The following is a 17,888-nucleotide window of genomic DNA, read 5'->3' as shown; positions in this document are numbered from 1 at the left end:
AATGAACTAATGAGTTGGAATCCCCTTTTCTCTTCAATCCTTGGCTTTAAATAGCATCTTTGGCGCCAAAGTTGGTTGGGATTGGGCCCCACAACCCTTCAGAATTCGTTGGCCACGTTTTCATTAAAAAATCATAAACCAACACCGACGCGTACGCGCGCAGCACGCGTACGCGTCCATGGGGTAATTCGCAGGTGCGCGCAAGCGCCAGGTGCGCGCGCGCGTCCATGGGCGAGTTCAATTTCTTTGACTTTTCATGATTTCTCCACTTTGCATGCTTTCCCTCTTCACTCCTTTGATCCATTCCTAGCCCTTTTTCAATCTGAAATTACTAACAACCACATCAAGGCATCTAGTGGAATCAAAGGGAGATTAAAACCATCAATTTAAGGGTCTAAAAGCATGTTTTCACATCTAAGCACAAATAAGGAGACAATCACAAAACCATGCTATTTTAATGGATAAATGAGGGTAAAAGGTATTAAAATCTCTTAGAATCAATGCAAGACAAACCGTCAAAATGGGGTTTGTCAAACTCCTCAAACCTTATTATTCAATAACCAACACAATCATTCATATATTCGTTATCTGAAAATTCATCCAATTACTTATGTCATGATACAATGCACACATCAACTTACCTTCCTTACCTCTTTCCGGCCTCCGGCCCAAAATTCACGGCCTCCGGCCCAATTTCACAATTTAAATGTATAAACCACAAATCAATACTCATTACCCAATACATCCAATTCTCAATACACCAAGCATATAAGGCCACACAATTCTCAACCCAATCATTAATTCACACTACATACCAACTATGCATATTAGCACCAACCATTTACACAATCCAAACTTAATCCTAGGGGCATCTAGCCTAGGAATTCTCATCACACCACACGGTACTTAAATGAAACTTAAACCGTACCTCTTGTAGTCAAACCAATTGAGCCTCTTCTATGGAAGTCTCCACCAACCGTTAGCTCCAAGCCTCACCAAAGCTCCACAAGCAACACCAACCTCCCAATTGTGCATAAAAATCACCAAATACACTAACATAACCAATATCACATACATTCATCAACCTAGGGCTCATAAAAATGATAAATCACAAGGGTTGGAGGGTTTCTTACCTTAACCCACTAAAGTTTGTGATGAATATCACCCATGGCTCATACTAGAGCACTCCTAAACAACCAAAACCACAAGGTTTCCTCAAAACCCAAACTAAGTTCGAATTGGAAGAGGAAAATGAAAATTGGGCAGAGGACAGTAGATTACTCACTACAAAACTTAGATAGAATTGTAGAGGATGAAAAGAGCGATGCGTGGTCGCAAATGGCTCGTCAATCGGAACTCCGTAGCTCAAGTTATGGTGGTTTGAAGATCAAAGAGAGTTAGGTTTTCTCTCTTCTCTCCTCTCTTCTCAATTCAGCGCCCCAACCCTTCCTTTTCGGGTAAAATGAGCTGAAATGCTCATAACTAATGTTTATATATGTTGGGTCTTGGGCCCACTTAGACCCGGTTCACTTATTTTTGTCCGTTGACCCAATTTTGGGCCAAAACCTTTAAGATTAGCGCTCCAAATCACAATTTTAAATATTTCTTCCTTCTCTAATTAAAATTCCTCCTTTCTTAACCTTATTTAATTATAATCAATTTTCTCAACTGCATTACCAGACAAATCTCAGCCGGTACTGCCGGTCAAAATTCCACTGCGCGCTTTTATGCAGAAAACTATATTTTCCGACTCGGAAAAATTCACTGAATCCAAATATCATATTTAAATTATCAAATTCCAATTGTCAAATCTTCCAACCATATTCGCTCCCATTTAATTGACTATTTAATTAATTTCGGTTAGACCGAGTATTACATTCTACCCCCCTAACAGAGATTTTTGCTCTCGAAAATTCCATCCATCACTGCGAGTACGCGAGCATAGTCTGCCTTTATATCCAACGCATAACAGTTCCAAGGTCCTTTTACTCTGCGCGCTTCCATTGCCGCGCTCTGATTCCTCTATCTCCGAGGGTCTCGGTCATTCGTTCAACGCCGACCAACAACCTCATTCCTTACTTTTATCGTCTCATCAACTCATACCCTATTAAATCTCAAATCATGTCATCAATAAGATTGCCATCATCGTTAATCATAGCCATCACCCCACATCACTATAATCAATCAAAGATCATCACCACACCTTAATCATACTCAATCACTATCCTCTCTCTCTGCCAAGCCAATTCCTCTAATCATAGTTCAACTCCAAGCATAACCTCCAAACTTACTTTCTTATTCTCAAACCCTCGAATTTCTACATGACTTGATGTTATAAAGTCTCTGACTTATCAATCAAAACCCCTTTCATTTCTAGAAATCAAATGAGTTTGAAATAACAATTTATCAAAATCATAAGAATCCGCTTTCCTTTAATAATCTATAAAAGCATTTGAGACACATCTCTTTTGTTAAAGTTACTCATATCAAAAATCATCTTCAAAACCATAACCAACACTCTTTCAAATTCTTGGGGAAAATTTTCAACAATACCTCCCCAAAAATTAGAGTTTACCACCCGTCACGGGTTATCTCAAACCAATTTCAATACCGCATCAACATTTCAATTTAATGGTTTTCACATTCGTCTTTCAAAACCAATCATTATAAATCTCAATCTAAAATCCAAGGTCACTATGACCAATCATCATAGTACTCATCCCTCAAACACGACAACTTGCACTCTCTCATCATCTAAATCCAATTATGTATCAATGATAATTTCCTCATCCGCTTTAGAACCATCAAAGCTTGCAGTCGCAATCAATCCCAACTATTTGGGAATCATTACTTGCAGTAACCCGCTTAACCCTTCTAGTATTCAAACTTAAGATATTATAGTAAATTTTTACAGCTCCTATTCGTAGCTATCATGTGTTACTGCTTCCGTAAGTTTCTGCTGCTTTATTCTGATCTCTCGTCTAGTACTAGCTCTATCACTTACTTCCTCAAGTACTCAACCACAACTTAGCATGACTGGCATTCACTATATTTCTATCTATGATAGCCAAAACCACATACCAACTTAATCGTACTTTTAACACGTTGTTACCGATCTTTCGCTTACCAATTCCCAAATCGTCGGATCTAACGGTATCACCCGTTGTTGTAGTGAACACACGACTTTGTTGTTGGCCCTTGGTAGTATTCCGGTTGACCTTCTTAGGAAGTTTCCTAGACACGTGTCCAACTCCTCTACAACCATGGCAAAGTCCCAATCTATCTCGACACGGAGTTCCCGGATGATGGCTTTCACATCGCCCACAAGTCATTCCACTCTAAGGTTGCTTTCCAATAAAGGCCTACCTAATCATTTATGCTTACCAAACCTTCTATTAAGATAACTTAGGGAACATATCATAATTTTTCATTCGACCATGTATTATGAGTGAATACCAGCCTTTAGCATTGTCTAAAGTGGTAAAAAATTAAGTTATCAGTTTTCTTATTACCTCAGGTATGCGAATCGGACCTGGCAGTCTCCCGGTCCTTCCGATGTGGGCAATCTCTGACCAAATGTCCTAGCTTTCCGCAATTGTAACACAAACCCGAACCATAACGACACGGTCTATTTGGGTGATGACATCCACATTTCTGACAGCTCAAAATATCCGAAGCAGCCACTATCTATTTTTCCCTACCTTTTTCTTGGGAATTCTTATTCGTCGCAAGGTCATTTTCCCCTTGGGAAAAATGTTGTGGGTATCCTCTTCTCTTAAACTCTTGACCCATTTGTTGGGTATTCTTGATTGTGCTCCCTTCGGTGGGACTTTCGACGGTCATTCTTCGCCTCAACAGCTTTCCTCACACATCCTTCAGTAATACGGCTCTTGTTCACAAGTTCGGAGAAGACCCTAATCTCCATCGGTCCAACGGAGCTCAGGATTTCACTTCGAAGTCCTCCCTCATACTTAATACACTTCCATTCTTCGAAGTCTCCCGGGGTTCCTTGACACATACGAGAAAACCTGAATAACTCCTCAAATTTATCCGTATACTCAGATACGTACATTGTACCCTGCTTCAGCTGTAGTAATTCAAGTTCCTTGGCAGTTCTAGCAGAATTCGGGAAGTACTTCTTATAAAATTCCACTTGGAAGGCACCCCAGGTGATAGGATCATTCTCCTGCTGCAGGAGACGTCGAGCCCCTTGCCACCAATGCGATGCTTCTCCCGTGAGCAGATAGGTAGCAAATTCAACACACTGCTCTTCAGACACCAACTGCGCTTGCAGTGCTCGCTCCATGGCCTGAAACCAGGTGTCAGCTTCAGTCGGATTGGTGGTTCCCTTGAAATTAGGTGGATTAACCTTTAAGAAAGTTGCCAGTGTCATCGAGCCCTGAGCTCCACTTTTGCCATTGCCATTATTGTTTATCTGTTGCCCAAGAGCCTCTGCAGTGGCCTGCATAGTAGCAGCCATATTCTCCAACGCCGCCATAAGGTTTACCGGGTTGTTCGGGTTGATTTCCAGTTCCTGAGTACTAGTACGATCTCTCTCACATCCCCGACCAAGTCCACGAGGCGCCATCTGGTTCGTATACACACCAAACAATCGATATCAAGTTGATCAGTCTCAATATCGGAAGTATAGTGCTTCAAAGTACCAAAGGTACACTCATGGACTTCATGCTAGATGTATCGGTTAGATACCCTAACTAGCAAAGGCACAGACTCAGAGTATGCACTTAAGCATAAGCAGTTCCATCCCTCAGGCTCACGAGGACGAACTGCCCTGATATCATAATGTAACACCCTAATATACAAATCCTTATGCTCGAGTCATAAGTCAACGATACTACGGTGGTACGACTCTCAGGTGGATATTTAATATATAGATATAAGTAATTTCGAAAGGAGTATTAATCGAGAAGCCTGAAAAGAGTAGAAATAAAAACGTGAAGACGTATCACTCACGTTTTTTTACAACAAAAAGATAAACCGTGAAGCCGAAAGCGATATACGGACAATGCATAAAGGAGATTAAGAGATAGATAACAGATAGATATGTATAACATAAGTAAATAGCCACTAGTCGCGACCCGTGAAGTTTAGGCCGGCTAGGGTACAGTATGAAAGTAGTTGACCACATTATATCCTAATCTCTCCCAAAGAAAACACGGGAGCCTCTATAGGCCAGTTAAAAAGAGTCCAATACATAATATAATCTTTTTGAAACAAAGGTGGAGAGATTCTAAGCAAAACACAAAGTAGAGAAAATAAAGATCTTCGTCGTCTCTCAGACGACCCACAACTCACTCTTGAGCACCTGGACCTGTATCTGAAAAATAAGAGATATATACGAAATGAGAACCTCGGGCCCATGGGTTCCCAGTACGGTAAAAGTGTCAAATAAATACAATGCATTGTAATAAAAACGCATTAAGCATCCTAAACTCCTTTTCACCAAGTATCCAGCCTAGATTCTTGCTAATCCCTGAATAGGCAACTGTCGTAAAGGGATACTAAATCTAGTTCATATCTCATATGATTCCCAACTCGCTGACTCTCCCACGAATCAGATTCAGAATCATAAACAAAACCATCATCAGTCTTCCTGTCTCAGCAATTCTATATCAATACATCATACCCTCACCTGGAGCTAGTGAAACCACATCACTGCGTCTACCCAGGGAGCTCAAATCATCTCATCCAATGATCATCATCATCATGCAATCGCATCATCAATTCATCTCACCAAGAACAGCCCTCAACCTCCACCGACACCAACATGAGGGGCCTCTCAGTTGTACAAACACAAGCAATACAGGCAAGTAATACACAATCAAGGTACAAGTAGAACAAGTAGCACATAATCAGGTAGCATAGCATATATAATGTAGAAATCCAAAACAAATAGGCAAACCCAAACAATTCAAACATATGCAAATGATGAATGCCTGTCCTGTGGCTGATGATATCATCTGTCGGTTATCAAGCCAACCCGACGTGTCTGGTAGCTAACCCGAGCACAGTCTCTCTATTACACAATAATATCATTAGAGGGAATATGTGCCCTGTTACCATTAGAGGGTATCTGCGCCCTGTCGCCATTAGAGGGTATTGGTGCCATGACACCCTTACAATCAGAGAGAAAATACAAGCATACTTACATTCAACATTTTCCATCATTATTCATTTATCATATTCGTTCATTTATCATATATGCATTCATACTCAGCCAAAATCCATAATGGCTTTGCCGTAACCCGGCAATAACTCAGTCATCCGACTCACAGTTCAATCCAGAACTAGCCAATTTATCAACATAGCTCTGCCGTATCCGGCAATAACTCAGCCATCTGGCTCATGGTTCAATCAAGAGCCAGCCATTTATCAATAAATATAGCCCTTCGGCTCATGGCATACACGGTACTTCTACCGTCATCCTCCATATCTCATAAAATCATCTTTGATCATCATTGATCATAACTCTTCCCTTTGCTTCATTCGCAAGTTACCACATCCCCTAGCTCCTTTCTCATTGCTAGGCATATCATAATGATTTAATACATAAGGGGTGAGATCGGAGGCTTAGAAGTATGAGATTTGGCTTTTAAAACTCAAAAATCAACTTCGGCATGAAAACAGGGCCACGCGTACGCGTCCTCCACGCGCACGCGTGGATGGCCACAAAACTCATCGACGCGCAAGCGTCATACACACGGATGCGCGAATTGAAAATCAGCCAAACGACGCGTACGCGTCAGCCGCGTGTACGCGCGGGTACATTTGTGCCCCAGGCACAAAACTTGCACAACTTTGGCATAACTCTCGAGAAAATGGTTGGGCATTGGATGCATCACATCGACGCGCACGCGCATGCCACGCGCACGCATGGATGATGCCTTTTCGGAAAACGGCGCGTATGCGCCAAGTGCGCCTACATGCAGAGGATCATTATGCTAAAAAAATTCTAAGTTAAAAGCTGCAGAATTTACACATTCAACCCCCAATCTTCCGACAGACATAACTTTCTCATTTTAAATCGTTTTCCGCCCGTTCTTCAAACGGCATGGACATCTCGGATTCAATTTCATTTCTTAACAGGTTTGGTACAAAACGGAGATCTGTAGTCCAAGTTATGTCCCGGAAAAGTATGCCCAAAAACCATGTTTTCATACAAAACCACAAAGTGCCATTTTCAAAACAAGCCAATTTCATCCCCTTTCAAAATTAACCAAAACATGCCAATTTTAACCATTTTTGAAATCAATCAAAATGTACCAAAATCAACATCAAGCCTCCTCAACTCACACATTAACACTTCACCACAATTCACAAAGCATCATCCTACTAATTTAACACTTCTCAATCAAATGGCCAAGGGACAACACATAAACATGTCATACATACTTTCTCTTCCCAATTTCCAATAATACCATTTCCAATTAACTATCATTACACATACTCAATATCATATTCACCATCAACATGGTGCTATCCATAATCCAACCTCAATTATTCATCAAGCATATATCACAACATACAGATCTCTCATGCATCATCATACCATCAAGGCATCAATAATCATAATCGCATATATGAGCACATAATATATCTCAACCAAAACCAAACATACCTCATCTACATAATTTCACCCAAAATTACCAAATTTCACACTTCAACTCCTCAAACCTTATTATTCAATAACCAACCCACTCATTCATATATTCGTTATCTGAAAATTCATCCAATTACTTATGTCACCATACAATGCACACATCAACTTACCTTCCTTACCTCTTTCCGGCCTCCGGCCCAAAATTCACGGCCTCCAGCCCAATTTTACAATTTAAATGTATAAACCACAAATCAATACTCATTGCCCAATACATTCAATTCTCAATACACCAAGCATATAAGGCCACACAATTCTCAACCCAATCATTAATTCACACTACATACCAACTATGCATATTAGCACCAACCATTTACACAATCCAAACTTAATCCTAGGGGCATCTAGCCTAGGAATTCTCATCACACCACACGGTACTTAAATGAAATTTAAACCGTACCTCTTGTAGTCAAACCAATTGAGTCTCTTCTATGGAAGTCTCTACCAACCCTTAGCTCCAAGCCTCACCAAAACTCCACAAGCAACACCAACCTCCCAATTGTGCATCAAAATCACTAAATACACTAACATAACCAATATCACATACATACATCAACCTAGGGCTCATAAAAATGATAAATCACAAAGATTGAAGGGTTTCTTACCTTAACCCACTGAAGTTTGTGATGAATATCACCCATGACTCATACTAGAGCACTCCTAAACAACCAAAACCACAAGGTTTCCTCAAAACCCAAACCAAATTCGAATTTGAAGAGAAAAATAAAAACTGGGCAGAGAACAATGGATTAATCACTACAAACTTAGATAGAATTGTAGAGGATGAAAAGAGCGACATGTGGCCACAAACGGCTCGTCAATCGGAGTTTCGTAGCTCAAGTTATGGTGGTTTGAAGAGCAAAGAGAGTTAGGTTTTCTCTCTTCTCTCCTCTCTTCTCAATTCAGCGCCCCAACCCTTCCTTTTAGGGTAAAATGAGCTGAAATGCTCATAACTAATGTTTATATATGTTGAGTCTTGGGCCCACTTAGACCCGGTTCACTTATTTTTGTCCGTTGGCCCAATTTTGGGCCAAAACCTTTAAGATTAGCGCTCCAAATCGTAATTTTAAATATTTCTTCCTTCTCTAATTAAAATTCCTCCTTTCTTAACCTTATTTACTTATAATCAATTTTCTCAACTGCATTACCAGACAGGTCTCAGTCGGTACTGCTGGTCAAAATTTCACTGCACACTTTTACGCAAAAAACTATATTTTCCGACTCGGAAAAATTCACTGAATCCAAATATCATATTTAAATTATCAAATTCCAATTGTCAAATCTTCCAACCAAATTCGCTCCCATTTAATTTACTATTTAATTAATTTCGGTTAAACCGGGTATTACATTTAGCAAACCGGATTTGTCGGATTGGCTGTATAACCAACAGATGAGCTCATTAGCCATAGACAGACATGCATAATATGCATTTGCGTGCCTTATTTGGGTTTGCATTTGTTTTGGTTAGCGTAACTGTTTTATTGTCTCTAATTGCTATCTGAGCTACTTGCTGTAACTGTTACCTATGCCTGTGTTTCTTTTGTCTGTTTTGCCTGTGTTTGTTCTGATGTGGTACTTTTGAGATTGAGTTTTGGTGCTGAATTGATGATAATATTTGTTGATTGCGTGATTGGTTTCTGATTGAGGTTTAGTAAAGTATGAATATCAAACTTGTTCAGCATAGGCTTGATGAACCTATGATTGGAACAGGTTAGTCATTCATACTATTAGGGAACTTTTAAGATTTATTTATGTGATAAGGGAGTTTGGATTTCTGGTTAATTAACTAATTTCTTTTTAGAAATGTTTTGAATTCTTTTATAATTAAACCATTGGTTTTCAAAGAATTCATAAGACAACGGTAATCACTGAGATTGAAAACGATTTTCTTATTAAATATATTCTTATGACAATTCTGAAACTCCGTGGTGAGACCGTGTGGTTAGGTTATCTCACCTCTTGACAGCTTTACCTTTTCAGGAATCGAATGAAGGAGCATTATGAAGAGTTTTACTGCGTTTTGGTTTATATGACGTTGTATTAGTTAGATAATTTTTTTCTTCCCTCGTCTTTGTTATTATAATTTTGTAAGAGGGATAGGAGTTGTGTGTTTTATATGTATACTACATTATAAGCTATTATGTAAGGTGTCTTATATATGAATCTATGCCTGTTTGTTTTTTTAAGATAAAGTATTTATTTTCGGTTTTCAAAGAAATCAGCGATACGCTGTCGAGTCAAAAGCTCTTATTTTAATATTAAGTACATAAAGTAGTCTTGCTATCAGAGTGACACAGCTGGAAGCATGACATTCTAGTAGTGAGGGTGTTACAATTGGTCCATGTTCTGTAGGAAAGGCAGCCATCTGATGCCCACCCAAGTATCGGACTGATCTGGAAATACAAATTTTCTGGTTGCATGATAAAATCTTAGGTGTTCTGTAGAAGCTGCTCAAGCATCGGGTCATGTTTTAGATTCCTGCTGATACTATTTCTAAACTAAAATATATTGACGCTCTAACCTTGGCTTTTCATGGGTGCTAGAATGGCTCCCAACAACTATTGACATATATTAACTATGCTTTGTCCTTGATAATACTCTTCCGAGTTGCTCAGGCAATCACTAACTAGCTCTCCACTATTTTAAAAACCCAAATGATATTAGACATCTTGTAAGATAATAGTCATCTCCTCACACAACAGGTAAAAAGTTTGTGTCACTAGACGCTACCTCTTAACTAAGGCCAATAACAACACATAATCAAGATCAAACTGATGCACGTATGCAATATGTTTTAGTCTGGCTATTCTAAGGAGTGGTCTGGCAAGCTCGCTTGAATCTGTGCCTATGTATCGTTAATCTATAGGACTTTGGTCGACTAAAAAAAAATCATGCATACTTAATCACACCTAATGCACAATTGGATTCAATATAGATTTATTTATCAATTGCTGATGCATACCTGCAATATATTCTTTAGGTTGTACAAGATATCCTCGTATCCAAGTCGCAATTCTGTTTCTATCTCTGCAACCTAAATAATACTGCAAAAATACAAAAAAAGGACATAATTTTTTAATTAAATATTGATAATACATCACCCCTAAACTCAAATTTAATTAACATTATACTATCAAAATTTAAAGTAAATTATAAGTTATATTATAGTAACATAAAAAAGTTCATAACATATCCAAATTAAACTAAAGTATTCCAAAGCATAATTTTAATTACAATATAAACCTAAAAATTAGAAATTACTTACAATTGCATTATATAACACATAGGTTTAATCAACAATTAAATGTATATATATCTATTAAATATATTTAATTTATTTACTATATATATATATACCAAATTTATTTAGTTTATTATATTTATATACTAAATCCTAAACTAAATTAAATTTAATTAGTCTAAATATATACCAACTTTTTTTACCTATATATAAAATAAATTTTTATTTACTTAAATAAAAAATTTATTTTATTTATATGTTAAAATGCATATATATCAAACAAAATTTATGTAATAAACCATAAACTAATCTAACGTATTAACCTTAACTTTAACGCTAATTTTAAACTAATATAAACTAAAATAACATTAAACACAAAAATAAGAAAAATAACGTAACGAAGAGAGTGTTGGAATAAATTATTTTATTAATCTAGATCATCCATATTGAATCACCAAAAATATCATAATGCGGAAGCGTATTTTTACTCATAAAAATAAAAAATTAGAAATCAGAAATTGATGAAAGAATTGTCTCAGTCTTATGTCTTTCGACTTCCTCAACCAAAGCCTTCTATATTCCTAATAGGGTTAATTGTGACTCTTCTGATGGGGAAAGAGCGACAAAGGCGACTTTGGTATATTGGGGACCAAAATCTTGAAGTCTATTTATATTTGAGTATGGCACCCATTAAACCCTAAAGCGCAAATAAAAATAGTATCTAAAGTCTAAAAGATAATATATCTAAAATCCAAAAGATAATATCTAGTTTTATTCTCATTTAATTCCAAATAAAAAATAATTATGACTTATTCAATTTAGCATTTATAGCAATAAATGAGATCACTATATATATAAGTCATTTAATTTGAAATAGCATAATTTATATATATATATATATATATATATATATATATATATATATATATTGTCCACAAACAAATTAGAAAATTAAATAATTTCCTAAAATTCTTTCACTTGGGCTATACATATGTTCTTTCTTGAGATAATCACATCTTATAAACTTTATATGCGCATCGAATGTTATTTCTCTTATTACTTTAACAATCTGGTCCGTCTCATATATTAGATATGGAATCACTGCAATTTTTATCACATTAATGTCGTGACTGAACCACGACAATCACCATCCTAATATACTTAACGACATAGATCAAATTTGGATTAGTAATATGAAAATTACATGCCAAGTGATCTCATTCATGTCTATTTCCAGCTGGTCCAACTTTAAAACTTTATTGAGATCAAACACAAAACAAATATTGTAAAATGAACATTTCATATAACTTGAAGTAAACCATCAACTTAATTTTGCAGAAAAATAATTCAGTATCTGTCGTATGACATATAGCATAAAATAAAATCTCACTAAACCAAGGCATCACAAATATTAACACCCATCCAAGCAATGTGCTCATGAAAGACTTTAGGGATCAATACCTTAGTTAATGGGTCTGCTAGCATATACTCTGTTCCTATATGTTCTATGGAAATCTGTTTTTCTTAACCTTTCTTCTTGACAACTAAGAACTTGATGCCTATATGTTTCGATTTTGTCAAGCTCTTATTGTTGTTGGAGTATAGTACTGCTAACTTATTATCACAAGATATCTTTAAGGCCTTTCAATGTCATCCACTATATGAAGCTCAGTGACAAAATTTTGCAACCATATGCCATGAAATCAAAATCAGAGTACCCAATAATCTCTAAATTTTCTAATTTTCGATAAATAAGCATGTAATCATTTGTTCCCTTTAGATAATGCATTACGCATATTAACAGCTATCCAATGATCCATGTCAGGATTGCTTAAGCATCTACCCAACACTCCCACTATGAATGATATATTGGGTCGTGTGCTGACTTGAGTATACATTAAACTCCCTAGTGCTGATGCATAAGGTTTATGATGAGCGGATAATTTATACGCTTTTTGGCATTGTTTTTAGTATGTTTTAGTTAGTTTTTATTATATTTTTATTAGTTTTTAGTTAAAATTCATTTTTCTAGACTTTACTATGAGTTTGTGTATTTTTCTGTGATTTCAGGTATTTTCTGGCTGAAATTGAGGGACCTGAGCAAAAATCTGATTCAGAGGCTGAAAAGGACTCCAGATGTTGTTGGATTCTGACCTCCCTGTACTCGACGTAAATTTTCTGGAGTTACAGAAGCCCAATTGGCGCGCTCTCAATTGCGTTGGAAAGTAGACATCCTGGCCTTTCTAGCAATATATAATAGTCCATACTTTGCCCGAGATTTGATGGCCCAAACAGGCGTTCCAAGTCAGCTCAAGAATTCTGGCATAAAACGCCGGAACTGGCACAAGAATGGGAGTTAAACGCCCAAACTGGCACAAAAGCTGGCGTTTAACTCCAAGAAAAGTCTCTACACATAGAAGCTTCAATTCTCAGCCCAAGCACACACCAAGTGGGCCCGGAAGTGGATTTTTATGTCATTTACTCATCTTTGTAAACCCTAATCTACTAGTTCTCTACAAATAGGACCTTTTGCTATTGTATTATCATCTTTAGATCTTTGAATCTTTTGATCACGTTTTGGGGGCTGGCCTCACGGCCATGCCTAGACCTTGTTCTTATGTATTTTCAACGGTGGAGTTTCTACACACCATAAATTAAGGTGTGGAGCTCTGCTGTACCTCGAGTATTTAATGCAATTACTATTGTTCTTCTATTCAATTTAGCTTGTTCTTGTTCTAAGATATCACTTGTTCCTCAACTTGATGAATGTGATGATCTATGACACTCATCATCATTCTCACCTATGAACATGTGCCTGACAACCACCTCCGTTCTACCTTAGATTGAGTGGATATCTCTTGGATTCCTTAATCAGAATCTTCGTGGTATAAGCTAGAATTAATGGCGGCATTCAAGAGAATCCGGAAGGTCTAAACCTTGTCTGTGGTATTCTGAGTAGGATTCAAGGATTGAATGACTGTGACGAGCTTCAAACTCCTGAAGGCTGGGCGTTAGTGACAGACACAAAAGAATCACTGGATTCTATTCCAACCTGATTGAAAACCGACAGATGATTAGCCGTGCTGTGACAGAGCGCGTTGAACATTTTCACTGAGAGGACGGGACTATAGCCATTGACAACGGTGATGCCCAACATACAGCTTGCCATGGGAAAGAGTAAGAAGGATTGGATAAAGACAGTAGGAAAGCAAAGAGACGGAAGGGACAAAGCATCTCCATATGCATATCTGAAATTCTCACCAATGAATTACATAAGTATCTCTATCTTTATTTTATGCTTTATTCATAAATCATCCATAACCATTTGAATCTTCCTGACTGAGATTTACAAGATGACCATAGCTTGCTTCATACCAACAATCTCCGTGGGATCGACCCTTACTCGCATAAGGTTTATTACTTGGACGACCCAGTGCACTTGCTGGTTAGTTGTGCGAAGTTGTGATAAAGAGTTGAGATTGCAATTGAGCGTACCATGTTGATGGCGCCATTGATGATCACAATTCTGTGCACCAAGTTTTTGGCGCTGTTGCCGGGGAATTAAATGTCCTAACTACAGTTTCGCATTTGTTCCCTGTAATAACAGTGCCAAGTTTTGATCCGGCAACAACACCAAGTTTTTGGCGCCGTTGCCGGGGATTGTTTGAGTTTGGACAACTGACGGTTCATCTTGTTGCTTAGCTTAGGTATTTTTCTTCAGAGTTCTTAAGAATGAATTCTAGTGTTTCAAGGTGATGTTCTTATCATCACCAGAGCTGATTGATTCTCATCAATTTAGCTCTTGAATGTAATGTCCTGCTGAAGCTTGGCTAGCCATGTCTAATTTCTTTAGACTGAAGCTTTAGACTAACATTGCATGATTCCTGGAATTTTCATTAAGAATTTTGATATCCTTATTTTCTTTCAATTTTTGAAAAAAAAAATCCAAAAATATTACAAAATCTTAAAACCAAAAATATTTTTTGTTTCTTGTTGAGTCTAGTGTCTCATTTTAAGTTTGGTGTCAATTGCATGTTTCTGTTCTTCTTGTATTTTTCAAATTCATTCATGTGTCTTAATTGATCTTCAAGTTGTTCTTGATGATTTCCTTGTTCTGATCTTTAAATTCTCTTGTCTTGAGTGTTTTGTTGTTTCTCATATGCATTCTCATTTTGTTAGTGTCAATAGTATACAAACTTCTAAGTTTGGTGTCTTGCATGCATTGTTTATTTGATCTTAGTTTCATTTTGATTATTCCTCATTATTAAAAATCCAAAAAATTTTTAATTTGTGTCTTTTCAAGTCAATAATACAGAGAATTGAAGATTCAGAACATTCAGCAGAGGAATTACACAGAAAAAGGCTAGGCGTTCAAAACGCCCAGTGAGGAAGGAAAACTGGCGTTTAAACGCCAGCCAGGTACCCTGGCTGGGCGTTTAACGCCCAAAAGGGTAGCATTTTGGGCGTTAAATGCCAGAATGGATACCATTCTGGGCATTTAATGCCAGGATGGCACAAGAGGGAAGATTTTGTTTTTAATTCAAATTTTTTTCAAGTTTTCAAAATTTTTTTTTTAAAATCAAATCTTTTTCAAATCAAATCTTTTCAATCATATATTTTCAAAATCAATTTCTTTCTTTTTCAAAGATACTTGCTAACAATTAATGATTTGATTCAACATTTCAAGTATGTTGCCTTTTCTGTTGAGAAAGGTTTAATGTTTGAATCATATCTTTCCATGTTAGCCAAGTCATTAATTTTCAAAATCAAATCTTTTTAAATTGCTTTTCAATCATATCTTCTTAATCACATCTTTTTCAAAATAGTTTTCAATCATATCTTTTTGATTTCTAATTTCAAAATCTTTTTCAAAAATCACTTAATTTTTTTCCAATCTTAGTTTTCGAAAATCAATTACTTTTTTTTATTAATTCACTCTAATTTTCGAAAATTTCTTCCCCTCTTCCCACATCCTTCTATTTATGGACTAACACTCCTCCTCAATGCACAATTTGAACTCCATCTTTCTTGATAAGTTCGAATTCTTCTACCTCTTCCTTCTATTCCTCTGACACCTCAAGGAATCTCTATACTGTGACATAGAGGATTTCATATTTTCTTGTTTTCTTCTCTTTCATATGAGCAGGAGCAAAGACAAAAGCATTCTTGTTGAGGCTGACCCTGAACCTGAAAGGACCTTGAAGCGAAAGCTAAGAGAAGCTAAGGCACAACTTTCTGTAGAGGACCTAACAGAAATCTTCAAAGAAGAAGAACCCATGGCAGCCGAAAACAACAACAATGCCAACAATGCAAGGAAGGTACTGGGTGACTTTACTGCACCTACTCCCGACTTCTATGGGAGAAGCATCTCTATCCCTGCTATTGGAGCAAACAACTTTGAGCTTAAGCCTCAATTAGTTTCTCTAATGCAACAGAATTGCAAGTTCCATGGACTTCCATTGGAAGATCCTCATCAGTTTTTAGCTAAGTTCTTGCAAATCTGTGACACTATCAAGACTAATGGGGTTGACCCTGAGGTCTATAGACTTATGATATTCCCTTTTGCTGTAAGAGACAGAGCTAGGATTTGGTTGGACTCACAACCTAAAGAAAGCCTGAACTCTTGGGAAAAGCTAGTCAATGCCTTCTTGGCAAAGTTCTTTCCACCTTAAAAATTGAGTAAGCTTAGAGTGGAAGTCCAAACCTTCAGACAGAAGGAAGGTGAATCCCTCTATGAAGCTTGGGAAAGATACAAACAATTAATCAAAAAGTGTCCTTCTGACATGCTTTCTGAATGGAGCGTCATAGGTATCTTCTATTATGGTCTGTCCAAGATGTCATTGGATAGCTCTGCTGGAGGATCTCTTCATCTGAAGAAGATGCCTACAGAAGCTCAAGAACTCATTGAAATGGTTGCAAATAACCAATTCATGTACACTTCTGAAAGGAATTGATGAGCGGATAATTTATACGCTTTTTGGCATTGTTTTTAAGTAGTTTTTAGGATGATTGAGCTACTTTTAGGGATGTTTTCATTAGTTTTTATGTTAAATTCACATTTCTGGACTTTACTATGAGTTTGTGTGTTTTTCTGTGATTTCAGGTAAATTCTGACTGAAATTGAGGGATTTGAGCTAAACTCTGAAAAAGGCTGACAAAAGGACTGCTGATGCTGTTGGATTCTGACCTCCCTGCACTCGAAATGGATTTTCTGGAGCTACAGAACTCCAATTGGCGCGCTCTCAACGGCGTTGGAAAGTAGACATCCAGGGCTTTCCAGCAATATATAATAGTCCATACTTTATTCGAAAAATGACGACGTAACTTGGCGTTGAACGCCAAGTACATGCTGCTGTCTGAAGTTAAACGCCAGAAAAACGTCATGATCCGGAGTTAAACGCCCAAAACACGTCATAACTCAAAGTTCAACTCCAAGAGAAGCCTCAGCTCGGGGATTAATCAAGCTCAGCCCAAGCACACACCAAGTGGGCCCCGGAAGTGGATTTATGCATCAATTACTTACTCATGTAAACCCTAGTAGCTAGTCTAGTATATATAGGACATTTATCTATTGTATTAGACATCTTTGGTCTCAGTTTTGTTTTATTCTTCATCCTAAGAGACTATTGATCACGTTTAGGGGGGCTGGCCATTCGGCCATGCCTGGACCTCTTCCACTTATGTATTTTCAACGGTGGAGTTTCTGCACACCATAGATTAAGGGTGTGGAGCTCTGCTGTACCTCAAAGATTAATGAAGTTCTATTTTCTTTTATTCAAATCTCTCTTATTCTTATTCCAAGATATTCATTCGTACCCAAGAACATGATGAATGTGATGAGCTAATAACTCTCATCATCATTCTCACTTATGAATGCGCGTGATTGACAACCACTTCCGTTCTACATGCAACAAGGCTTGAATGTGTATCTCTTAGATTCCTCAACAGAATCTTCGTGGTATAAGCTAG

The 17,888-nt window shown here is 37.3% G+C and overlaps 1 non-coding gene across 1 annotated transcript; it reads right to left on the bottom strand.

The window, feature by feature from the left end:
* Positions 1-16,600: 16,600 nt before the first annotated feature.
* LOC130952024 (small nucleolar RNA R71) lies at positions 16,601-16,708 on the bottom strand. The gene has a single exon (XR_009074206.1). It is a non-coding gene; the product is annotated as a small nucleolar RNA R71 (small nucleolar RNA).
* Between the last annotated feature and the right edge of the window lie 1,180 nt (positions 16,709-17,888).

Source organism: Arachis stenosperma, chromosome 9 (genome assembly GCF_014773155.1).
Source record: "Arachis stenosperma cultivar V10309 chromosome 9, arast.V10309.gnm1.PFL2, whole genome shotgun sequence".
NCBI lineage: Eukaryota > Viridiplantae > Streptophyta > Magnoliopsida > Fabales > Fabaceae > Arachis > Arachis stenosperma.
This window is presented reverse-complemented; position numbering and strand designations above follow the sequence as displayed.